Source organism: Crotalus tigris, unplaced genomic scaffold (assembly GCF_016545835.1).
Source record: "Crotalus tigris isolate CLP2741 ecotype Arizona unplaced genomic scaffold, ASM1654583v1 scf7180000019762.1414395, whole genome shotgun sequence".
NCBI lineage: Eukaryota > Metazoa > Chordata > Lepidosauria > Squamata > Viperidae > Crotalus > Crotalus tigris.
In genome coordinates this window covers 186,286-212,542 of record NW_024097700.1, presented here as the reverse complement: position 1 = coordinate 212,542, position 26,257 = coordinate 186,286, and the positions used below count along the sequence as shown (strand labels likewise).

General features: G+C 40.6%; 1 protein-coding gene across 5 annotated transcripts in view; it reads left to right on the top strand.

Moving 5' to 3' along the window:
* Positions 1–26,257, top strand: part of JAK2 (Janus kinase 2) — a 96,597-nt gene that overhangs the window by 3,775 nt on the left and 66,565 nt on the right. Inside the window, exon 1 of one of the 5 annotated variants that reach the window (XM_039364485.1) lies at positions 20,165–20,211. The exons of 3 other annotated variants lie outside the window; for them this stretch is intronic. The gene's annotated coding sequence lies outside the window, so the exon portion shown is untranslated. Of the gene's footprint in view, positions 1–20,164; positions 20,212–23,209; positions 23,368–26,257 lie in introns of those variants that run through there. One more of the 5 variants, XM_039364487.1, reaches the window with a different exon arrangement.

Below are 26,257 nucleotides of genomic sequence, written 5' to 3'. Positions count from 1 at the left end.
AAAAAGTTCCTTGGAGAGAAACATAAGAGGGAAATCTCTAAGGATCAAAGAAGAAAGGTCATCTGATGAAGACAAAAGAGACCTAAGTTCACAGAAACACTCAGTCCCATATACAATTACAGATAATTCTTATTTATGACCTTCAACTTTACAGGCAATTTAGGAACATTTATGACCTTCATAGTGTTCCTTAGTCACGTGATTGGTATTACAATCAGTACATATATTATGCCTGGCTTGTTAGGTTTTTTTTTTCTTCCTCTGCTGCAGAGTAGAGAGATTGGAGAGAAAGGGATTGCAAGAGAGTAAACTCCTCTTCTATAAATCAAAAGCAATGTATTCATGCCTAGCCTGGGAACCGCAGATGCACTATGTAAATAGCTTACAGTACTTTCTTGAAATTCCTTTCTCTCCAATCTTGAGGGGACAACAAACTATTTCTGAAGGCAATATCTCCTTTCTATGACACTTCCCCCTTCCCATAGAGCAGAGAGATTGGAGAGAAAGGGATTAGAAGAAAGTAAGCTGTTTGCTCTTCTACATGTTGAAAAAATGCAGTTGTACCACCAGTAGGAAAGAATCGGACAAAGGAGAGATGGTTTACAAAAGCACTTGCTTTTTTCCCTCTCCCCCTGCATAGTGGAAAGGTTGGAGAGGAAAGGATGTCAAGAGAGTAAATTGTTTATGTAGCGTACCTGCAGTTCCCAATACCAGGCTAAAGGCATAATCAAATAAGTGGAGATAAGTGTGTGAGAGGAAACATACCGTAAATGCTGGCGTATAAGGCGACTTCCGCGAGCGCTGAAATCGGCGCCAAAGACGGGGGTCGTCTTATACGCCGAGTCGTCTTATACGCCGGAAATACTGGTAGTTTCCGGCGTATAAGACGACGTTTTAGGAATGCGTCCCGGCTATAAAGACGGGGGTCGTCTTATACGCCGGGTCGCCTTGTACACCGGCATTTACGGTACATTGTAACCAGTAAAGTTTTGCTGCTACTTTAAAGTTCATTGTGTTTCTGTGTTTTCCTTATGTGCCTCAGTATTTGGTTGAAAATGATTTATATGTGTTGCTAATTGTTCCCTGGCTGTTGATCAGAATTATATTTCTCATCTGCTTTAGCTGCACCTATCTGGAAACCCCAGCTAGAAAGTGGTGTGTGAGTGTGGTGGTGTTACAAGAGCCATCTGTCACAACAGGCTGTGAATGTATGAGTGGCCATAAACTGAATCTGGGCACCTGTGTAACAGGAGCTGGGAGTAAAGAAAATGAATGTGTCAACACAATTGAAGGGCACGCAGTGGTGGACAGAGATAGATAGTAGTGAACTCATAGCAGACATAATTAGTGTAGAACAGATTTATATTCTCTGTTGGGCATAAGTGGTACCATCCTTTGATATGGCAGAAGAAGCAGAGCAAAATGTGGGCCAGTGTGCTCACAGTAAAAAAAATGACATAAAGGTTATCTTATCTAAATGGAGGTGAGTTCACATAAAATGATTTTAGAAGAAGGTGGGTATTTTCTGAAATTACTCTATTACTGGCTACTTGTAGGATATTGTAGGATATATACTAAAGCAGGAGAACATTAAAAGAGGTGCTAGAACTGAAATGAAACAGCATGTTTATTTAAACTGTCCCTGTAATTACAGCACCAGGGGCTCCTCCGTCTGCCAGGATGAGATCCAGTAACAAAGAGGTTGCTTTCATTGGGCAGTTATATAGCCCTGCAACCTCTTTTTCCCTCTCCACCCCCAGAGTTGCTTAGTTTAGGCATCAGCAAAGGAAGGTTAGATATGAATGAGGATTAAATGTCTAAGCAACAAATGTCTGCTTTATAAGATGGACAGTGATTAATATTTATATGTATTTATATGTGATGGTATAGATCACAGGTCAGCAACCTGTGGCTCCAGAGCCACATGTGGCTTTTTGAGCTTTCTTCTGCGGCTCCAGCCTCCTCTGCCATTTGCAGAGAGAGACAGAGACAGAGAGAGGCACTTGCCTTCCCTTCTCTCTCTCCCTCCCTCCCTCCCTCCTTCTCTCTCTCTCTCTCTCTCTCTCTCTCTCTCTGTGTGTGTATTGGTGTGTAAAAAAGAGTGGACTCACGGTGTTCTCCGATGAGCTGGAAAGTTTATTGGGTGGAGCTCCTCCTTTTGCTGTGTCTCTGCAGGAAGCAGGAAGGGCAGGAGAGAGCTAGCTAGCCCAGCTATGCTGACTCAGGAATTCTGGGAGTTGAAGTCCATGAGTCATAAAAGAGCTGAGGTTGCCTACCCCTGAGCTTGTTGGAGAACAGCTTGAAGCCAGTTTGCCAGGTGAGCAGAAGATCGGAGAGAGGGGGGGAGAGAGAGAGGGGGGGGAGAAAGAGAGAGAGAGAGGAGAGACAGAGACAGAGAGAGACCCTTTTGACATCTAAAATGAAGATAACAATAAGCAGCTGCTTTATATTCCTCCCGGAGTTCGAGGATTGTATACCATTGAATATATATATATTATATATTTATTTATTTATATTTATGTATATTTATATTTATATATATATATTCATTCATAGATTTTCATTGGTACAGGTATGCAGGTCTTGGTGTATTCGGGTCTTTTCCCGTGTAAGATTGAGAGTATCTTGGCGAGAAAGAGAGTATCTTGACCTCGTCGAAACGTCGCCAAGATACTCTCAATCTTACATGGGAAAAGACCTGAATACGCCAAGACCTGCATACACACACACACACACACACACACACACACACACACACCTACCTATAATAAAGGTAAAAAGGATATATGCAGTGTTAGTTTCATTTTAGATATCAAAAGGGTTTTGCGGCTCCCAGTGTTTTGTTTTTGGTGGGAAACGGGTCCAAGTGGCTCTTTGAGTGTTTTGGGTTGCCTACAACTGGTATAGATATATACATACTGTATGTATGTATGTAGCATGTTTGTATGTATATTATATATCTGTACACGTTTGAGAGCAAGCAACAGAATTTCATTTTTAATGTGTGCCAATGTGCCCACAGTAAAAAATGACAATAAAGGTTATCTTATCTTATAGATAAAGACACCTTTTTTAATAAGGCAATTTTGTTTAAGGATGTAAATACAGTCTTGTTTCAGTAAGAGGACACATAGAAAACACATCTCACTTCTCAACATGTTGCCTTAAACAGGTAGTTCTGTTCTTCTTGGAAAATATTATAATGTATTGTGCCATTCATAGGCATTGTCCATATATGCCGTTGCACATAGCAGAATAATGATCAAGGGATGAGGTCATATATGTAGTCATGGTAAACTTGTTGATTGGCTCTTTCAGATGCCAAAGTTCTGTGAATTATTGTATCATCACAGCATAGAGTAGCCATAGTCAATAGGAAGCATGTACATTTTCATTGTGTCAACATGAAGGCTTTGTGCCTAATGAAGACAATCATTAGCCACAAATACAGGAAACTGTCTCTTCACCAAGACTTGTGAAGTGTTCTGCTCAGTAAGGTCTAATATTTCTCAAGTTTTCATTTGTCTTGTTCCTTCCTTTACCTAGACTTTCAGTATGGCTAAAATCTTTCTGCTCCCATTTTATTGCATGCTCTGGGAGGTAAAAGTAGCCCTGAGGCAAAACTTGGACTGTTCATTGCATTCCTGATTAGATAAAAATGTTATACACTTCAACATCAAAGATTTTATTTAGTTCCTAACAATTTAGTTCCATTAAGTTCCTAATAATTCCCAAAATGAGAACTTCCTAAGCTGGGAAAAGGAAAATGTATACATTGACACAGGATATTCAGTACCTGGATTGCTTTCAGAGACAACTGTTAAAAAGACTTTAATTTTGATTTCAGCTAGGCCGTACCTGTCTACGGAGGAAATGTCAATCACTGTCCTAGATACTGTTTCCCTTTTATTCAACAGCTACAATGCTGAGGGACAAAGATAAAACCCAGCAAATATCTCCAAGGTCCAATTTAAATCTAAGACAAAGCAGGAATTAGATTTCTGACAAAAAAACCCATCCCTAAATAAACATTAGGGCAAGGCAGAGTAGAAGTAGGAAAACAAAGGCATGTCTTCCCTTCCAAAAGATTTTTGAGACTAGCTAGATCTCCATAAGAGTAGAAAACACCTTTTCCTAACAGTAACAGCTGTAGGAAAGGATATGTGCAACAAACACTTGTATTGCAAGAAATTCTTGTATTGCTGGCTAATTTAGAATTTGCAAGATTAATACTGAAGCAGGAGGACATGAAAAGAGATACCAGGACTAAAATAAGCAGCGTTGTGCTTATTTAAATTGTTCCTATTAATTACTTCAGCACCAGGGGCCTCTCCTCCATCTGCCACAGTAGTGAGCACTGTATGGTCTTCATTTTTGTTGGGCAAGTTTTACAGCCCTGAAACCTTTTCTTTCCTCTGCCACCCCCAGAGCTGCTTCAGCATCAGTAAAAGAAGGTCAGATATTAATGAGGATTAAGTTTCTAGCGGATATTGAGAACCTGCTATGACAAAAGAGAGAAATAATTATCTGATTGAGGTTAAAGCTGGAAGTTTTGGAGTTATTCTTTTGCAAAAATGAATAGAGCTAATTTCTTTGAGCAGTCCCTCTTCCAGGTGTTAATTAAAAATGCAGGTCAAGCGCGTGGTTCATAATAATCAAATTCTCTTTTATTTTCTCCCATCTTAATTGTTTTAAATATGATAATAAACATGGAATGAAAAATTCATATGCCTTCCCTTACTTCCATCCCACCTACAGGTAGTCTATGCGTTACAATGGTAATTGGGACCGGAATTGTAATGGCAATTCTTAGTTGAAGGACTGCTTTTCCTCAGTTATATCTACCCAACCTACCGGGAAGGCAGGACATGTTGCAGGTCCCATCTATTTGGGAAACTTATCTGGCAGAACCAACTAAAAGGGCTTTCTCAGTAGTAGCTCCCTCTTTATGGAAAATACCCCCAAAGATAAGGTTGGCCCCCGCTTTGTTACCTTTCAGGAAGGCTCTGAAGATGTGGTTCTGTCTGTAGGCTTGGGGACTCCAAACAGATATGGAGCCAATCAAGTACGTGATATGATTGTATTGTTGCCACCGGGGGGGGGGGAGTTGGAGGTGTGTGGTTTTTTTATTTTGTTTTTTTTAATGTTATCCAGAGTTACAGTGTGTCAATTAGGTGGCCATAAAAATATTTCATAAATAAATACATTCTGGCAGTCCCGGTTGCTGTCAGTAAATGAAGACCTCACGTGAACACAACTTCCAACTTCCTGCTGGCTTCACCATTGACTTTGCTTGTGGGAAACTGGCAGGGAAAATTGGGAATCATGATCACCATGATTGTGGGCATGTGATGATAACCAAAATTCTAAGGACTGTCGTATTTCCCTCTCATTCAGCACCATCGAATTTTGAATTGTTGCTGAATAAGTGATCATAACCTGAAAACTATTTATATAAAGAAAGCAGCAGGATATTTCGGAGAGAATATCTATGTAGAAATTGGATATTGGGGATAAGAGGACCTGGCTAATGTAAGGATATATACCTGACTCCTTGTAGCCCCTGTGAGGCAGATTTTGCAGTTTTTGATAGTAAATATGCAGCCTTCCAAGGAAGAGGAAATGCTGATTCATTTTTACTGAGACAGTAAAGAAAACTTTAGATGAGCTTATTTACTAAATTTATTATTTATTAAATATGTATGCTGCCCATCTCGCTATCCAGGTTTACGAACTAGAAATTGTTTTGATCAATTGAAAAACTGAAATAATGCAGGATGCTCCATTAGATTAGATAACCTTTATTGTCATTTTTTTCCTGTGGGCACAATGGCACACATTAAAAATGAAATTTAGTTGCTTCCTCTCAAAGTGTACACATACATAACACACTTTTAAAACATACTATATACAACATATGTATAGACCTACATCCTTACATATACTGTAAGTAACATAAATATTATTCATGTCCATCTTGAATACATAACAGAAGGAGGAAGCTTTAGAGTTCACAAGGTTAATACTGTATGGAACAAAGCTGTGACTGAATCTGGATGTTCTGCTTTGGATACCACGGATACATTGTTACCAGAAGGTAACAAGGAAAACAGGTTGTGAAGACGATGTGTAGTGTCCCAGACAATCTTGTGGACCCAGCTCAAGCAACGCTTCTGTATCCTGGATGGAAGGGAGGGAACTACCAATGATCTTTCCAGCCATCCTCACCACTCTCTGCACTGCCTTCCTGTCTGAAGCAGTGATGCTTCTAAACCAGACGGTGATGCTGTATGACAGGATGCTCTTGATCGTCCCTCTGTAGAAAGTGGTAAGGATAGGGGAAGGAAGATGTGCTTTTCTCATGTGATGCAGAAAAAGCAGGCGCTGCTGTGCCCACTTCAGCAGTGTCTCGCTGTTGAGCGACCAAGCCAGCCTACTTGTTAACTGCACACCCAGGAATTTGATGATGATAACCATCTCCACAGGTGAATCATTAATGCACAGAGAAGTGTGGCTGTTCCTGCCTTTTCTGAAATTGACAATAATCTCTTTGGTTTTTCCAGTATTTAAAACTAGGCTATTTTCCTTGCACCAGTTCACAAAACCCTCAACCTCCTTGCAGTAAGCACCCTCATTGTCGTCATGAATAAGGCCCACTACTGTTGTATCATCTGCGAACGTCACAATATGGTTGGCGGCAAATCTAGCACTACAGTCATGGGTCAACAAGGTGAACAGCAGCGGACTTAGGACACAGCCCTGAGGAGAACCTGTGCTCAAGAAAATGGTGTTAGAAATATTTGTTCCAACTCGCACATATTGGGGCCTGTTAGTAAGAAAATTAAGAATCCAGTTGCACAAAGGATATTTGCTCTCTAGAGTTGCTAATATCAGTAACACAAGAGTTAAAAATCTGATTGTGAGTGAAATACTTTCTAAAGCATTTGGCACCATGCGAAGCTATTAAAATGGCTGAAATCTCTTCTGTACAACGTTTACATTTCAGTACCAGTTAATTGTAAATGTTACTTTATAAGGTTCTGTTAGTTGAGGGGTATTTTATTGTTGACAAAATATTTTAAAACATTAGCTCTTGGGAGGGGTGAAATGAAAAGTAATTCTGCTATGGGGAAGGATTATTTTACTCTTGTGGCATAAATATACCCATAAAGTAAGTTAAGATATTGTTATATATTTGAATTGTTAATAGATTCAATACAGATTTAAAGCTGATTATTGAGTTGTTTTTCAGATAATTTTGTTACGTTGTTTGGACTTGCCACACGCAAGCATATTTCTAAGCTGCTTTTAGAATTTTCAGAGCTATTTTTTTGGGAAAGAAAATAAGAGTGTGAAGTTAATTAAATATATTATTCATTTGATTTAATCTGTATGGTGCAATGAACTTTTTCTTAAAAAATATGGTTCTATGAAATACTGCTTTGCTCAATACTATCAAAGTTATGTAAAATATCTAGTATGCAGTTGAATCCATTTTTTCTCTCCAGTATCCATGTGTAATTGAGTCCAATTAATTTTTCTTATGCTCTTAGTAAACTACAAGTTTCTTATCAACTCAGTAGCTGAACAGTATTTATCTTTTAAGATAATTGTTGAAATTTTGCTTTTGCTGTTATTGGATTTCTCTTAGATTTGGGTGAGAAGATATTGAACCTTTAATTTTGGAATATTGGATCTATACTGAATCTATAAATTTATAGAAAGCTGAGATAGAATGCAACATTCATTTTATTTTCTATAGTAAACAGGAAAATAAAGAAGAGTTATTTAATAATAGAATACAGCAAAAAGTTTGCATTTAGGTAGCCTAAAGAATTAATTAATGTCATAGTTTGGACATTAGGTTTCAAGTGAGTTATTTTCATAATAGTGCATGTCAGTTAGTCAGAATTATTGCCCTGGCTTCTCAGTTTTAAGCTAGAATTCTGGCTTGTTATTCACAGATGTGTCTTGTTATTTCTATTGAAAGTGGCTTTGGCTAACAAATTAAAAGAGGAATTATGTTTGAATATGTTCTAAGAAGCCAGAATGTCATTTCTCTAAGAAGCTTTGATTTCAGGTCAAAGACAACTCTAAAAATTCTAAATATAAAATTTTTATTGGTCCATTAATATTTTTATATCTAATTGCTTTTCCTTGGTGCTGGATGGGAGAGGTTAGTAATAGGAACAATTTTCTTTGTGAATAATAAGCCAGAATATGCAGAATCATGCCTTAGCATTGTAAATGCATCAGTTGTCTTATGACAAACATTGGCCTTAAATTCTCAGACTGGGTCATCTGTCATTTTTTATGCTGGTATCCATTACGCAGTTTTCTGAGCTGATGCTAGAAGTTAATATATTGTAAACATTTTATCATAAATTGGGTGGTGGACAAACTTTACTCCAGATCTCTGAACAATTTGTAAACCATTGACAATCTTATGAGACTCTCTAAAGAGTTTGTCATATTCTGATTAAGTGGTGTGATTGCAATTACTACAAATAGGCAGGTCTGTGTGAGCTGGACATATAGCCTTTGGTTCCAGAAATACCTGTGTTTAACAGAGTTACAATAAAATTAATGGAGAATGTCTAAGTTTTCATTTCTGAATATTTTTTTTCTTAGAATTGCTGAGGGACAAGGGTACCAAAGAAGAGAATTGGTTTTATTTTAGAAAAGTGAACTATGTGTTTGAAGCATGACTTAAGTTACAGAAATATAAAAGCACTGAGTTATTTGATGGGTTTTGATAACTGTACAATTTATTATGATCGTTGCTCAGTAATCATACTTAAATGTACATGCAGAAAAAAATCAAATCAGTTAGAGAGATCCAGCTTTAATTAACTTATTTTAAATGAGGCTATGAAATTCCTATTATAGATTCCAAGATCCTGTGTTATCCCAGACTGGTATTAAAGCGTGACTACATTGACATCTATATAGTTCTTGCTTCTTGAATCTTATCCAGCAGCCTGAGGGTTGACAGTAACAATGGCAACTGATGAATATCTCTTCAGAAACTTTTTGTGCAACTCAAATATTTAATTTAAACCTTTCTCTGTTTATATATATAAATGACAAATGAATATAGATCTAAGCATGATCATTTTAGTTACTTACAAAATAAATTTAAAACATTTGAAGATATACAAAGGGATTAGTTCATGGTCTATTGTGAGAGATGACTCTCAAAAGAAAGTGGCATTGTATTTTTCTTTCCTCTTTTATGTCAGGAGAAGCATAAAGGTAAATTGTGCAACATGGAGTATTTAAGTGTGATCGTACAAGAAAAATGTTAAGAATGATTGAGTGCTGAATGACTACAAATTGGCTACAGAAGTGAATGACTAACATGAAAGATGCGTATTGATGCTTTAGGTACACAGAGAGAATGAGGTTTGAATTCAAAACAACCATATGAAATTAACGGGGAAGAGGAAAACTAAGAAAGTTATTGATGGAATTGAGCTTCTGAAAAGACAAATGTGCAGGGTTTAAACACTAAAAGATTGTGTATGAAGGGGTATATTGACATGGCAGCAAAGACAATGCAGTGGTGGATTGGGCAGTGGTATTGAATGAACAGATTTCTGCATCCCTCAGTTGCATACCCAGAATGTTGTTCTTTAAATAAGGCAGGACCTCATACCCTCACATTTGATCACTATCCCATTGATTGGAGCACCTGACTCTTCTTCAAGTGAACTTGATAATTAGAGTTTCATATGCTTTTGCCACATACAAATATGTAGCTTTGAATCATTTTCCTTAATAATGATTTTTTACTCATTTACTTGGTTTCTCTTTATTTAGATTTAGAACGTGTGTGGAAAACAGATCATGTTTTAAGTCATTTATTAGCAGAAACACTGAAAATTTGGAAGGATTCACAAACTTTTAAGCAGCCCTGTATATCTAACAGGGAAAATTCATGCGAATTAAGCAGCTACTATATTTCTCGGATTTTTTTCCCTTGTCAGCAGATTTAAAAAGTGATTTTGAGATGTCTATGGTAAGAGTGGAAACTTTGAGGGTCTTAATCCATAATTATTCTTTTTCAGTTTCCTTGATATTAACTCACAATAAAAAAATTGAACACCTTCATTATTAAATGGGTGGCAGAACACGGTGTATTTATGAAAGATTTGTAAGTACCAGTAAAAAATATATTACTTTGTAGGATGAAAATTATGTCAGCAAGTGCATAGAATTTTTTAAATCTGAACTTTGTTGCAGTTAAAGCCTAATATTTATTATGACACAATATTTTTCATAATAATTTATGTGCTTGCTCCCTGAAGCAAAAAATTAATCTATATCTCTAAACTATTCACTTCAGAGTTGAATTGGACTATTTAGGAAGAATTTGAGTTGTGAGATTACTTGTTTTGACCTAATTATTTTCAAATTTATTGGGGATTTTTTCATGTAATCAATGCACATTAAAAATATTCCTTACAAATAGAACAGTCTCTTTATATAATTTTGACTACTTCTAACTCGCCGCATCACATAAGGTGATGTATCGCAGCTTTTTTCCCCTTGCCGGAGCTGGGGTGGGTGCGGTTTCCGTGTGACTCATCTGGCCTGCGGGCTGGCAGTTTGATACCCCTGTTCTAAGCAGTTCCAAAAATTACACTGTATTATGTACCTTTTGGGCACCAGGGACTGGTTACTTGGAGAGAGTTTTTTCTGTGGACCGGATGGTGCTCTGCTTGTTTGTGGACCTGGTTGCTGGCATGCCACAGCCTGGTGCCAGTCCCTGGAACGGGGGTTGGGGACCCCTGGTATAATATTTTTAATCTCTAATCCAAGAAAACATAGAGTGATCCTAAATCAGATGTATACAATGAAAGTTGTTTTTCTTCCCTTCACTTATGTATGATATACAGTAATGCTTTGTAGAAAACTGTACATTTGAGGAGGGTTTATGGTGCTGTCTTGATATTTTCAGTGTATTCTAATAGATGATCAAATTAGAAATTACTGTCAGATACAGAATTTCCTTTAAGAGTAAGTAAAACACATAGTTTGCTTTTGGAATTTCTCTTTAATATGTAACTTTGTGGCTTAAATTTTGAGGTATTATGATAGCATTTGATGGGAGACTGCAATCTATTATTTTGAATAATAGTTTGCAGCGTGTCCCTTCTGTGTAAAATCTGAACAAACTAAGAAACTCTGTGTTTAATATTGCCTATTTTTTAACTTTGAAAGTAAGCTGAGCATCTGCAGAACTAAGTCTGGGACAGGGAGCTGGATAAAGTTTATGAATCTGAAAACTAATGACATCTCATGCCAGAACAGTGTTGAATGCTTTGCTGCCTAAATTGCTTTAAGACTTATGTAATATTTGACAAAGACTAAAATCCATCTTTAATTGTTTAGTTGTTGCCATGAAGTAATGTCTGACTTCATAACACCACCTTGTGTAGTAACCTTCATATTTCATTAAGTATCTTCATATTTACCTTTGTAGCTGGAAAGAGTTTGATTAGTTTCATGATTCTGGTCCTTAGCATTTTTTGCAATGTTATAGGTAATATTCACTTGTGGCAAGGGGATGTTCCTGGAAGGATCAGCAAAGAATGCCAGGAATGTATGCCAAGAATATATATTCCCTGCAAGGTCAACTAAGGAATGAAGGTCATCCAAGCAACCAGGCAACTATATAAAGCAGCAGCAATATAGGAAGATGCAGGAGGCAGATGATCACCTTATTGCCAATGGCAAGGCACGAATTCATATTGTGCAGGAGAAGGCAATGGTAAACCATCCCTATATTTTTACCAAGAAAATAATATGGATAAAAATATGAAATAATTGATTATCTATTGCCTGATGATAAGCCCCTCAGATCAGTTTGCACTCAACATGCTGCTGAGGAGAAATGAGGATCCTTTGGTGTAATAATGGGGTTTACGATTAAAACTTTTGGGATGTCTAGTTGTTGCTGCTGCCATACAGGAAAAGAAAAGCTGACATTGCAAAGACAGAATTGCAGTAGGAACCTGGAACATAATCAACATAGTGAAACATGCTGATGCCTAAGATGTTAATTTGTAGTAATTTCATTTCAAACAAGTACAGATAGCACCAAAGCAGAAGAAGAGAAGGTTCATAAATTTGATTATCAGATTCAATTTAAAATTAATAAAACAAACATGCAGTGTGTGCAAAAATACTTGAAATTCAGCTGTGTTTTAAAAATATATGCATCTCATCCAAATGATCCTTCCCTCATGATATTTTGAATTATGTAAAGTGCTGCAGAATGTTTTGCTTTTTTCTTTTATGTAAAGTTTATAAATTAGACATGGAGTGTATTATTTATTATTAGATTTTTATTCAAACTATTTTTATTAAGGTGGCCTTCTATTTTATATACAATGACAACTCTGTGAAGTAAGTTGGGCTGATAATTACATACTCAGTTGCAGTTTTAAATGCTGTTTCTTTTGTAATGTAGAGAAGGAATATCTTTTAAAGAGTAATAGACAAAATGAGTTCAATGCCCTTTCTTTTTAAGTTAGAGCAACAGTCTGCAGACCTGTGTTATCTTTGCCTGTATTTACCTTTGTCTGGTTTCTAAGCTTTAGAAATCTCCTGTGACAGCAATTATTAGACATTTAAAATGTTTGCTGCTCCTCCCTGCCTTATTCCCATGGCTATTCAAGTAGTTGCCACAGCATTGGATTGGTTTAATTTATTTAATTTGTATTAAATAATTTGTATCCCACAAACATATCCTTCTTCCTTTCTTCACAACAACCTGTGAGGTGGGTAGTCTTGAGAGAGAGTGACTGGCCCAAGGTCACCCAGCTGGCTTTCATGGCTAAGGCAAGACTTGAACTCATGGTCTCCTACTTTCTAACATAGTGCCTTAAACATTTGATCAAACTTTTTTGCCTTCTGTTTTCAAAGTTAGTTCACTGAGGTTGTTGCACAATTACTTCACACATAAATGGCCATTGCCTTGTGTCTGTAATGCAGAGTACACCAACCACATTAACAGATGAATTTTATTTAGCTCATTAAAGGATTTGGTTTCTTCACAAAAGTGTCAATTATATCGCTGCAGCAACTTGCATATCTTGTGTAAAAAAAAAAGACCAAAGTATGACAGGGCTCTGACAGCAAGTGAAATCAAGAATATTGCAGCCTGGATACTTATTAGGACCAAGTCTTAGAAAAGTTTCTTGTCACTTGTGAAACAATTCCACTAATTCCACTTATGTAAACAGTTCCATTAATTCCTGGTCTGTTTCCAATTTGGAGTCATGTACAGTATCCAAAAGGCTCCCTGCTTGCCTATTGACACTCATCTTCAGAGACCTATTCTGGTTCACTGGTGATTTGGTAGTTATACTCTTGATTTGGACTTGCTCCTATCAAGAGAAGGCTCATATGATGTTTCACATGTTTATGCCAGCTGAAATTCTTTTTTCCACATGCTTTTTAAATTATTCTATCCCACTGTGCATGTTAATTGTATTCTTTGATTTTAAGATTGCTTAAGCTTTGAAAGTTCTGTGAGATTTTAGAGGAGATTGCAAATGATAGAAATATACCTACACTCACTTTACAAGTAAGTTGGATTGTAAACAAAAGAGATTTCTTAACTATGAACTTAACCTGGACAGAGGATAATTCTGCATGTACATAGAACAGTGTTTCTCAACCTTGACAATTTTAAGGCATGTGGACTTCAACTCCCAGAATTCCACCGCCAGTGCTGGCGGTGGAATTCTGGGAGTTGAAGTCCACATGCCTTAAAATTGTCAAGGTTGAGAAACACTGATATAGAAGAATCATAATTATATCCCCCAAGAATCCCAACCTACCTTTCCCCTACTTAGTTTCTGCTTGCAACACATAAAGTGTTACAATTTGTCTCTTTAAAATACCATGATCAGAACATAGTTTTCTGTTGAGGATTGCATTGTTAGTTTTTTTGCACCGTGTTCCAAGGCTTTTTTTTTTTTAACCCAACTAGGCATCTTCCATTCTGTAGCTGTGAATTTCATTCTTGTTTCCCAATTGAAAAACTTTGTATTTATCTGTGTTAAATTTAACTCTTATTTCTCCAGCACTGGAGATGGATAATCCACGCAGTGGGTTGAGACTGTATTCCTGGCCAATCAGATCAGTCAGCCAAAGTTGCCACGCCCCGTCTTGGACCATGATCCTTTAGTCTTGACTGATCTGGCCATGCGAGACATCTACAACTTTTGGCTCCTGGGCAGGTATAGTTCCTTTCCATTAGGGGGGATTTTTTCTAGTAGCTGAAATTGCTTAGTTTAAAAGTTAATTAGAGATAATTTAATTCAATTTAATTGACCACTCAAAAATTTCCTTGCTAAATTGTAAAACTCAGGAAGTCAGATTCCTACAGGGGAAACCACCCCCACTTAAAAGGGGGAAATCCCTAACTCCCCTCCCTAACCAACCCCAGCCACCTTCCAGCAGCCGGCAGCCGCCTTAAACAAACGGGGAGGCTCGGGCAACCCCTCGCGTTTAAAACAAAAAAAAAAAAAAGACAGAAAGGCAAGCAGTTAGCGAGGGAAGCGGAGGACAAAGGGGACGCATGCTGGGAGGGAGATTGATTAAGGGAAACAGCTGGCGTGCGAAGGAGCAGTCTTTTCACTCCAGGCTGCTCAGGATTTTTTAAACGAGGCGCCATTGTCTGCACAGCTGGAAGCACGCGCAGCTCTTTGTTACAACCGCACGTGGCATAGGCAGCCTTGTTAACACATGCGCAGTAGTTTCCTGGCAGCGGCGGCCATATTTTTTGTCCAAACAGGGGAGTTAAAGTTCCTTAAGAAAGCTAGGTTCAGCCGCTGGAGTGAATTAATAGGCAAGCAGTACTGGGGTACTAAAGCATCTATTATTCATTCAGAGACATTCAAATCAGACACATAGCTACTGGTTCCAGGACTTGGTGTCTTCTACCTAAAGTAAATAAGAACCTTTCATAACTAACTGTGTTTAGTTGCCTTTGGCTCCTCCCAGACTTCGGGTCCCCCATTAGTGGCCCGTACGCCTCTGGATTTAGTGGTGGGTTCCAGGCATCCCCAGTCGCGTGCCTGTCCTTACCCACCATAGTCAAGCCGGGTTCCAGGCATTCCCATTAGCGTGCCTGTTCTTATCCGTGCACAGTGACTAACTCTGACAATTTTGCAGAGTCTGCTCCTGAGTTCCAGACGCCCCCAGTAGTGCGCCTGTCCTTACTCAAAGTTGGAGCTCTCCTACTACCTGGGTCCCCCCTATCGCGGCCCAGCGTTAGTGGAGAATGGAGGAAGCAATCATTCCCTCCACTGGAGCCCCGCCTTCATCCTCTGGAGCACCTGCTTCAGAGGATTCGGAATCCTCTGCAGCCCCTAGAAAAGCTGCAAGGAAGTCATCAAAGAAGGCTGACAAACAGGCAATCAGAAAAAGAGTTCGACAGAGCCCAGAAAAGGGCCAGAATTGAAAATAGGCAGAATGGGGGAATAGGTCCTGACCTACCGCTGGGTCTCCCTTCATCCCCACGGGCCATTTGGTCATTAGGGAACTCATCACAGTCCCAAACAGAGGGTGGGATAGGCGAATTCTCATCGCTCTCCCGATCCCCCTCCCCACGGAGGTTACAGGAAACCCCGAGGACCATGCTAACCACAGCACCTGCAGGGTCGCAGGCAATGGTCACTCCTCCTGCATTGACAGGGGATCTGCTAGCTACCCTAATAGCACAGGCAGTGGACCGTGCATTTGAGGCCAGGGCTCAAACTTCAAAAGCCAAGCCTCTAGGACTTAGAACGAGGCATCGGGAGGAAACGGAGGACCATCAGGACCTCTCCTCCATCTCAGACTCGTCGGTCTCTGAGGAAGCTTACCTGGACCAGCCAGGTACGTCACAAGGGATTCAAATGTCTGAGGAGGAGGAGGACACCTCACCTCAAGGGCCGTCCTTCAGCGGCCTGTTTAACCCTTCTCTTTTTGTTACTATTCTGCGCAAGGCTGAGGCCACAGCCCATCTGGGGCATGGGACACCAGCGGAGCCTGTCACAGTTGACACGGAGGCTGAGCCGACGTTCGCCGAAAAGGTAACCACTCAACACCGCATACCATGCCCGACCATGTTCCTAAACACAATAAGGAAACAGTGGGCAGCGCCAACCTCCCTACCGCTTCCTAGCAATGCGGAGAGGAAGCTATTTAACGTAGCAAGGGAGCTAGAGGGAACATTGGAGGTGCCGGTGGTGGACGAACCCATAGGTCCCCTGATATCGGACACGGCCATATCAGGAGATTTTGCTGAGGCTCTTAAAGCCGAGGACCGAAAGAGTGAGTCCAACTACAGGAGAACGCACCAGGCAATAGCTTGGGCTACCAGGGCGTCTACCTCTGCGTCCTTTTTCTCCAGAGCCACACTTTGTTGGCTCCGTGAGTTACAGGGCCGGGTTCCCATGGAGGATATACGCACTCACCAGGAACTCAGCAAAATGGTAGCGGCCACGGAATATGCGTCGGACGCAACACTTTTAGCGACCAAGTTTTCAGCCAAGGCAATGGCGGCAAACAACACGAGCAGGCGCATCCTCTGGCTAAAGAACTGGCAGGCGGATACCAAATCCAAGTGGAAATTGGCTTCGGCTCCGTACCAAGGGGCAAAGCTGTTTGGTGAGGCACTAACGCCATACCTGACAGAGAACAAGGACAAGCGCAAGGTCCTTAAACACATGCTTAAAAGGCAGGACAAGAGACCCGGCTCCTGGGGAAGGAAACAATCCTTTCGTACGGAAGCCAGGGTCAACTACTTTCAAAATTCCCAACCCTTCCAAGCTAGACAGGATAGGGAAAGACAGGGGGACAGACAGAACACAAGACATAGGCAAACACAGGGAAGACGGCCCTTTCGGGGGAACAACCGCCCCTTCCGCCGTACCAGATGACTCCCGCCCAGACCTTCCCATAGGGGGCAGACTAGCAGGGTTTGCTCCCCAGTGGGAAGAGACCACCACGGACGTATGGGTCAGGAACACCATACGTCATGGTCTATCTCTAGAATTTCTCTCAAAGCCCCCGAACCGCTTCCGCCCGTGCCCCTGTCCCACAAACCCAACAAAGAGAAGGCTCATGAACGAGGCCGTTCAGCACCTTCTAAACATACGGGCCGTAGAGCCGGTGCCTATGAACCAGAGAGACCAGGGGTTTTATTCTATCCTCTTCGCGGTCCCAAAACCCTCAGGGGGTTGGAGAGCCGTTTTGGATTTGAAAAGGCTAAATTTCTACATAAAATACCGCAAATTCAAAATGCAGACACTACGCTCCATCCTTGGAAGCGTAAGGAAAGGGGATTTTCTGGCATCGATCGACCTCACGGAGGCATACTTGCACATCCCTATCTCTCTGGCTCACCGCCGCTTTCTACGGTTTGCCTACAGGGGGCACCATTTTCAATACAGGGCACTTCCATTCGGCCTGTCATCAGCGCCCAGGGTGTTCACCAAGATTCTGGCGGTTCTGGCAGCACAACTAAGAAACGTACCAGTCAGAGTCCAGTGCTACCTGGACGATATTCTAATCCAGTCATCGTCCGCCCAGCAGTCTCGGGCGGACCTAAAGTTAGTGATAAAAATGCTGCAGGACCACGGCTTCTCGGTGAACTTTCCAAAGAGCCATCTAACCCCAACTACGAGAATACTCCACCTGGGAGCGGTCATAGACACAAAGGAATGCAAGGTGTACCTATCACAGGAACGCCTCAGCAGCATAAAGAAAGCCGTAAAACAGGTAAGCCGCGGTCAGTCAGTGACGCTGGTCTGCCTCTCCCAGCTGCTAGGGAAGATGATATCGACCATAGCAATAGTTCCTTGGGCAAGGCTGCACTCAAGAGAACTGCAATGGTTCATGCTCCCGTTTCAGAGACAACAAATCAGTGCATCCCGGAAGAGGGTAGGCATACCTCTGAGAGCACGACACTCCCTCAGGTGGTGGCTATCTCCAGCTCTCCTCAGGGGGTCCCCCTTCAGGGAACCAGACAGAGTAGTAGTCACAACAGATGCGAGCTTATTCGGCTGGGGAGGCCACTTGGGGACCAAGTGGACACAGGGCCGCTGGTCAGCGGTGGATCTCCGACACAACATAAACTGGCTCGAGCTGCGGGCTATTCACCTAGCGTTAAGGCATTTTCACAGCAGCATAAAAGGCAGGCACGTACTGGTCCTGACGGACAACGTGACAGCCAAGGCCCACATAAACCGTCAGGGGGGCACACACTCTCGCTCGCTCTCGGCCGAGGCCCTCCTACTGGGGGCCTGGGCGGAACAAAATCTGGCCTCCATAAAGGCCGACCACATATCGGGGGAGGCAAACATCCAAGCAGATCTGTTGAGCAGATCAACAATAGATCACTCGGAGTGGCAACTACACCCGAGGATCTTCAGGGAGGTCTGTCACCGCTTCGGGCTTCCCCAGGTGGACCTTTTTGCCTCTCCTTCCAATGCCCACCTAACTCGCTTCTTCTCCCGATTCCCATCCAAGGGAGCAGAGCAGACGGACGCGTTACGGAGCCCATGGCCAAGGGGGCTCCTGTACGCGTTTCCACCCTTACCTCTCCTTCCGGCGGTAGTACGCAAGATTCTGCGGGAAAGGGCCGAGGTAATCCTTGTGGCCCCTTATTGGCCAAGGAGACCTTGGTTCGCAGACTTGAGGAGTCTCTCCCGCACGAATCCATGGCGGATTCCTCCGGAGAGGATCTCCCTCAAGCAGGGGGAGATCTCCCACCCAGAGCCACAATGGCTACAACTAGCCGTCTGGCTCTTGAACGGTCAATTTTAGCCAAGGGGGCTTGCTCACAGGGTGTAATTAGGGTCATACAGGCATCAAGGCGCCCCTCCACGAACCGTATCTACGAGGCCACGTGGAGAAGCTTCCAATCATGGTGCTCTAAACAGGAATTGTTACTCGAAGGGATCACAATTCCCAAGATCCTAGAATTTTTACTAGATGGCCTAGAGAGGGACCTCTCGCCAAACACACTGCGCAGGCAAATCGCCGCCCTCTCAACTATACTTTCTGCCAGCCCCGGTGAATCCTTGGGCAAGCATCCCTTAATACGATCCTTCCTCAAGGGGGCTGCAAACATCAGACCGCCAACCGTGCACAGGTATCCATCGTGGGAACTACCACGAGTACTACAAGCTCTTACCAGAGCGCCCTTCGAACCACTCAAAACATGTGACTTTCGCTATCTGACCCATAAGGTAGCATTCTTGGTAGCCATCACGTCAGCTCGGCGGATATCCGAGTTAGCTTCTCTCTCAATGAGGAAGGACCTGTGCCATTTTCACAGGGACAAGGTAGTCCTAAGAATAGACCCTTCATTCATTCCAAAGGTCAACTCCCTTTTTCACAGATCACAGGAAATAGTCCTACCAGACTTCTGTCCAAACCCAGCTCATCCCCTGGAACAACAATGGCACACCTTGGACGTACGCAGGGCACTAAGACATTACATTTCACGCACAGCGGAATTCCGACGCTCGGAAGCGCTTTTCATATCCTTCCACCCTGCTACTAGGGGCCGGAAGGTCTCGTCCTCTACCATCGGTAGGTGGATTAGGGCATGCATCACGGGGGCATACCAGGCGGAGTCCTTGCAAGTCCCCAAGCATATCACAGCCCATTCCACAAGGAGTGCTGCCACCTCAGCAGCATGGGCCATGCAGGCTTCTATTGAAGAGGTATGCAGGGCAGCCACTTGGGCCTCGCCCTCTCCATTCATTCGTCATTACAAAATCGACAGGTACTCCTCTGCAGAGGCCTCCTTCGGTAGGAGGGTTCTCCAGCAGGTGCTAGACCAAAGTTGCACACGGGACCAGTCTATTCCCCATCCCAAGGGACAATAGGCTTTGGTATGTCCCACTGCGTGGATTATTCATCTCCAGTGCTGGAGAAGGGGCGTTGACTTACCTGAACGCCTTTTCTCAGCACGGAGATGGATAATCCACACCCACCCTTATAGACTAGAATAATAGGGTATATTTAGTGGAGCCAAAACGTCTTACTGTCAGTCAATGGCTGCGCTCGAGTCAAGACTAAAGGATCATGGTCCAAGACGGGGCGTGGCAACTTTGGCTGACTGATCTGATTGGCCAGGAATACAGTCTCAACCCACTGCGTGGATTATCCATCTCCGTGCTGAGAAAAGGCGTTCAGGTAAGTCAACGCCCCTTCCCTCTCAGTTCTTTAACCTACCAAATTATTCTGAATTTTGTTGCTGGATTTTTATTCCACCCAATTTTAGTTCCTGCAAATTGGATTAGCATTTTCTCAATCTTCAGTCTTTTAACTGCATTATTTTGACTTGTATGTTTATTTTTTAATGTTATTGACAGTATTTATATTTTTTTAGAAACACTCAAAGCAGTTTCCATAGTTTTAAAAAATAGTTTATTCATTGTTTAAAAATGTTTACAATCTCAGGAAGGATATTCACATTTTTTTATTACTGGTTCATTGCACAATCAGCCAAATGTTTAAACTGGATTTGGCATTTTTATCAACCTATGAAGTCTTTTCCAAGGACTTGGGACAGGCAGATATTGATGTTTGATAGTTTTAGAGGTATCATCACAGGAGTTAAGTTGTTTTCAGCAAAGCTGCCTTTTACAATTGACTGATGGTGGGTTTGTCAATAGTTATGATGTTCAAATAATGCTTCAGTTGTTTTGGGATTGTACCCAGGCACCTATTACTGTTAGTACTATCTTTTCTTTCTCTTTTTATTATTACTATTCTTAAATATTTCCTAATCTACACTAAATAGTTTCTTTCTCGATACAGTTCTTTCTAAGATCTTCCATTTCATTCACATCCAAAATCAAGGATTGATTTCATAAACTCAAAAAAGGCACAGCTGCTCCTGATCCATATCTTTAATCAGCTAACTTGGGGAAAGTTGGAGATTTGATGAAGATTCTTTTTTAAAATGTCAGTTTCAGTTTTACTTAACCTTTAATTATATGACTCAGGGGACTGTTTTTTAAAGTCTTACTTCAGTAAATATCTTTTTCTAAAATATTTTTTCCATTAGAGGAAGATGAAAGATGAAAAATTAGCATCTCAAATTCAGTAAGAATTTGAAGTGATTAATGTTAGAAGAAAAATACTGAGCTCTGTATTCAGAACAAAAATGTCTCTTTAGCCCCCTGAAGAAAATAATTTTTCAGGTGATTGATTTTTAAATTCTTATTTAATCTCATACTTCTGGCAGAGCAATTGTTAAACCAATTTCATGTTTTAGTTCTAAAATATATTACATTTACCCAGTCCTCAGGGAGAGTTAAGTTATATTTACTGTCAAAGGCATTAGCCCTGTGTGTAAATATTGTTTGAAGGTAACTCCCAGCACCATTTCTGGACATGTGATCACAATCACTACACAAGGGCAGTAGGGAATGATGCTATAACTGATACAGCCAAGTGGTTCAGAAGTATTACAGCTTCTATATTTCCCCTTCTAGTTTCTAAGGTAGCTTATTTATTAAAGCAGCTGAAGTACCGGTAGTCTTACCTTATCAATGATCAAAGCCTACTTTGAAATGTATTCAGGTACATCCATTTTCTGTTGCCAAAATAGAGTTTGAAAATGGTCAGACTGTGGCAATTTATACAATCTGATTTTTATTAAAAAAAATGTAATCACTGTTAAGTGTTAATTCTTTATTTTTCAGATCTGGACCAGATAAAGAGGTATAATGGAACATTGTAAGAATGTGTCTTTTTCTTATTTTGCTTCATTATAATACATGCATAACAGATTAATAAATTAGACAGCTGGTTTTAAGACATTTGTGGCAACAGAAGAGTCTTAATGTTTTTTGTTGTTGAAAAGATTTTCTTTTCAAAATATCCATCATTAACACTGTGATATCATTTCATTTAGCATGGAATCTGGTTACATTTTATAAATAATAAAAAAGTGTGTCACCCCTGTATTTGTTGTGTGTGATTATTTGCATTCGGTAACATAAATACAGGTAGTCCTTGCTTAACTACCACATTTGGGCCCTGCAACTCCATTACTAAGCAACACACTAGTTAAGCAACACATAACTATATCAGACATACAGTGTCAATTCTACTGCAGTCATTAAGCAAATCATTGATGATTGTTCAGTGTAATATCATATCACCACAACTATCTCACAAAGACTTTGGCCAGTAATGCAAAATAGTCTAGCCTTGTTTATATATAAACAAACATTCATATATTTACTCCTTTATCATCAGGTTATAATTTACATAATATTGGCTTCTCATTGATTTTGCTTGTTGGAGCCAGTTTTGAAGTTCACAAGTGGTGATCATGTGTCTATATACTATTAATATAGTAAATGTTTTTCAGTTGTGAAACACCTGAATAGCAATCATATGATCATTGTAAGATTGAGGACCAGTCATAAAGTTACTTTTTTAGTGCCATCATAATTCAAATGGTCACTATATGGCGGTGGTGAACCTATGGCATGCGTGCCAGAGGCGGCACTCAGAGCCCTGTTTGTGGGCACGCGCATCATGCCCTGGAGATGGCAATCATCCCTCTTCAATCAGCTGCCCATTAACTCACTGAGGTCCCACGGGGCCAGATGCATCCCAGCATGGCTGGTTTCCCTCCCTCCTCCCATACCTCCTGGCCTCACATGCTCTCCTTTTCCTGGCCACGACCCACTGCACCGCCTCCTCAGCTGTCAGCCGGCCATCCAGCTCAGAGGCGGCTTCTCTGAACTGCTGGCGGCGGGCTGTGGAGCCCCAGAGTGCGCCAGTCGAGGGGCCGGCAGGCTGTGGCTACTGATGGACACTGTCAGCCCCCATGTGCTCGCTGGCCTCTGTGTGCAGGGGCCGATGGTGTCAGGCAGCAGCCGCCCCGGCCCTTGCCTCGCCTTGCCCTGCGACAATGGCACCCCTGCCTCGCCTCACCTCACCCCTCAGGACAAGCCTCCTGCCCACCGCCCCATCTGCCAGAGACCCTCTGAATCTCTCCCAACCCTGCCCGGCCCTCACAGGCATCCCTCCCCACAAGCAACATTGAGGTGACCACACCCACCTTGGCTACACCCAGCCAGTCTGCTATGACCACAGCCATGCCCACCCAGTGGGCCACGCCCACCTGGCACCCAGCGGTAAATAAGTGGGTTTTGGGTTGCAGTTTGGGCACTCGGTCTCTAAAAGGTTCGCCATCTCTGCTATATGGGGTAGTTGTTAACCAGCCACTACCTGCAGAGAGCTCTAGATGTCTGTTCTCCCATGCAACTTAATCTTCTTTTAAAGGTTGAAATGAGGAATAGTACTTGTTTCTTATTTACTTCTGAGGTGAGTGAAGGACTTTATGGGTGTGCAGATGGACATTGCAGAAACATCGCCTACAAAGTTTTGATTACCATCAGTATCTATGAAAAACTAAAATGAAAATTCATGTCATATCATCGTAAAATGAGGACCTGAATAGTAAACTGAGAACTAATCTGAAACCAATGGGCAGAATCGTAATTTTTATTGTCCCTTTCGAAATATTAGTTGGGGTATTATTTGTACGATCACATGAAGCATTTTAGTTGTACATATGCTTATAAATATACTTCAACTTTCTAGAAAAAAACCCCAAATCATTAACTTCTGTTTGTTTACAAGAAGGATCAAGAACAAACACTGATGGTATTCTGACATTGTTTGCTTTTTTAAAATAAACTCCTGCAAAATTATAACCTGATGATAAAGGAGTAAATATATGAATGTTTGTTTTGGAAATAAACAAGGCTAGACTATTTTGCATCACTGGCCAAAGTCTTTGTGAGATAGTACAGATAATCCTCTACTTACAACCATTTGTTACAACATTGTAACTGTTTGATGTTACAATGACATTGAGAAAAGCGACTTACAACCAGTCCTCACATTTACAACACTATTGAAGCATCCTACAGTCACATGCTCAGAATTCACATGCTTGGCAAACAGTGTATATTTACAACATTGCAGCATTCCAGGAACATATGGTTGCCATTTGCAAACTTCCTAGCTGGCTTCTGGCAAGCGAAGTCAATCAGGAAGCCAGATTCACTTAATGGCTGCGCCATTCACTTGACAGCTGCAGTAATTCACTTAAACATGGCAAAAAAGGTCATAAAATCAGGTGCAACTTAACCACCTTACTTGAGTGTGGTTGTAAGTCGACTACTTGTGTATCATATTTTCCTATAAAAGCCTTTTACACCAGATAGTTACTGGGGTTTCTTTGCAACAGTAAGATTATTTTTAAAACAACAATGCTAACAGACCCAAACTGCTTAGTGGAAGGATTAACTCATGCTAAAACAGAATCAAGTTTGCATGGCAGACAAAGTTTACCTTTGTGACTTGTACATATTTAGCAAACATAGTTGTAAATCATGATTTGTAGATTAATATACATACAATCAATTGTAGGTGATTAAATAAATGATGTTTAAGCAAATCATAACTCATCGTAGAACTCAAAACCGGATGATCTCTCTTGTTCTAAATTACCAAATTGGTCAAGAATTATGTAAACTGTTTCAATCCAAATTAATCTGTTTCCAAAACTACTGAATCAAAAAAGGTTGCTATGCTATGAGGTGGGGAGGAGAACCTACAAAGCTTTTATACATATTAATCTTCTTATAGTATAATGCAAGTGTTTACCACCAGCAGTTAGTGTGTGTGTGCGCGCATGCTCATTTTTTTTTTCCATTTTCCAAGTGATGTTTACTTTCAGAGCCATGGTCTGTTTTTGTGGTTTTCTGCTTTCTGTCAAGCTGTGTTTGCAGAGATAAGTGTGATCTTCATTATGCATGTTGACTTACATCTAGATTACAGGCTAGCTGTCTTTTCAGATATGTGGCAAATATATAGTCATTGGTATACAAGTTCTATGTTAAATAAACACTTGTTAAAACACCATGTTCTACATATTTATTAATTTGTTACGTAATACTTAATGTGTTGATTTCACATAAAGCTTGAAAGAAGTCTTAAGAGAATATATGGTGTATGGCATATATTTTATATAACTTTTTATTAGCTTGGGACACAAGAAAATTACATTTTCAATGTTTCCAGAAATGTAATTTTATTTAAGTGGATTCAATCTGAGGTAGGGGAACTATACTAAATTTAAACTTATGTGAAGATGCCTCAGGTATAATACATTTTCTTTTTTTTGTCAGTTAAAAATATTTGAACAGCAACTTTCGAAGGAGCATTCATAGCTCTAGGCTGCATCTCTAAAGTTCATTTCTTGCTCTGTCCCAGGAAACCTCTGCAGTGACCTCTCTTAATTAAGCAGAACATTCATATTCAGAGCCAGAGTAACTGAATACTAGAGGTTGGCCACAGACGGTAATGCTGTTGCCTCATAATCTTTGCGAAAGTTTACCAGAATAATTTGGTTATCCATTACTAAAAATTGAATATCTGCAGTCAATGTAAAAAGGAATTAGTCATGACTCTTCAGTTAGTTTATCCCACCACAAATTTTAGTTACTTTTTGCCCAACCATTGAACCTTACGTTATTTATCTACCTACTTTTGCCCAACCATTGAACCTCTGTTATTTATCTACCTACTTATGACTCACTAAGCAGTTATGAAGCAATTTTTTTTCAGCAACTGCTTTATATTAGTGAGCCTCTTTGCTTCTGTCTCTGCCAAAATATATCTGTATAGACCAGGGGTAGGCAACCTTGATTATTTTATGACTCGTGGACTTCAGCTCCCAGAATTCCTGAGCCAGCATGGCTGGCTCAGGAATTCTGGGAGTTGAAGTCCACAAGTCATAAAATAGCCAAGGTTGCCTACCCCTGGTATAGACAAATAAATACCCTGGCTCTATGTTTCCAAGACATAGGCATTTACAGGTAGTCCTCAACTTACAACAGTTCATTTAGTTCAAAGTTACAATGGCAGTGAAAAAAATGATATGGCCATTTTTCACACTTACAACCTTTGTAGCATCCGCATGATCATGTGATCAAAATTCCAATGCCTGATAAATAGTATGTTTTAAAGGAATAGTGAATGATTTGTGTAGTATGTAGATGTAAAGAAAAACAATAATAGAAGGTGACGATTTAGTGGAAAAGTTTAAATATTTGGGAGTATATATATTATAAAATGTTTAATTTAAAGAGTATAAAAATAATTATGACATATTATGGGTAAATGTGTAAAAGAAATTCTAATG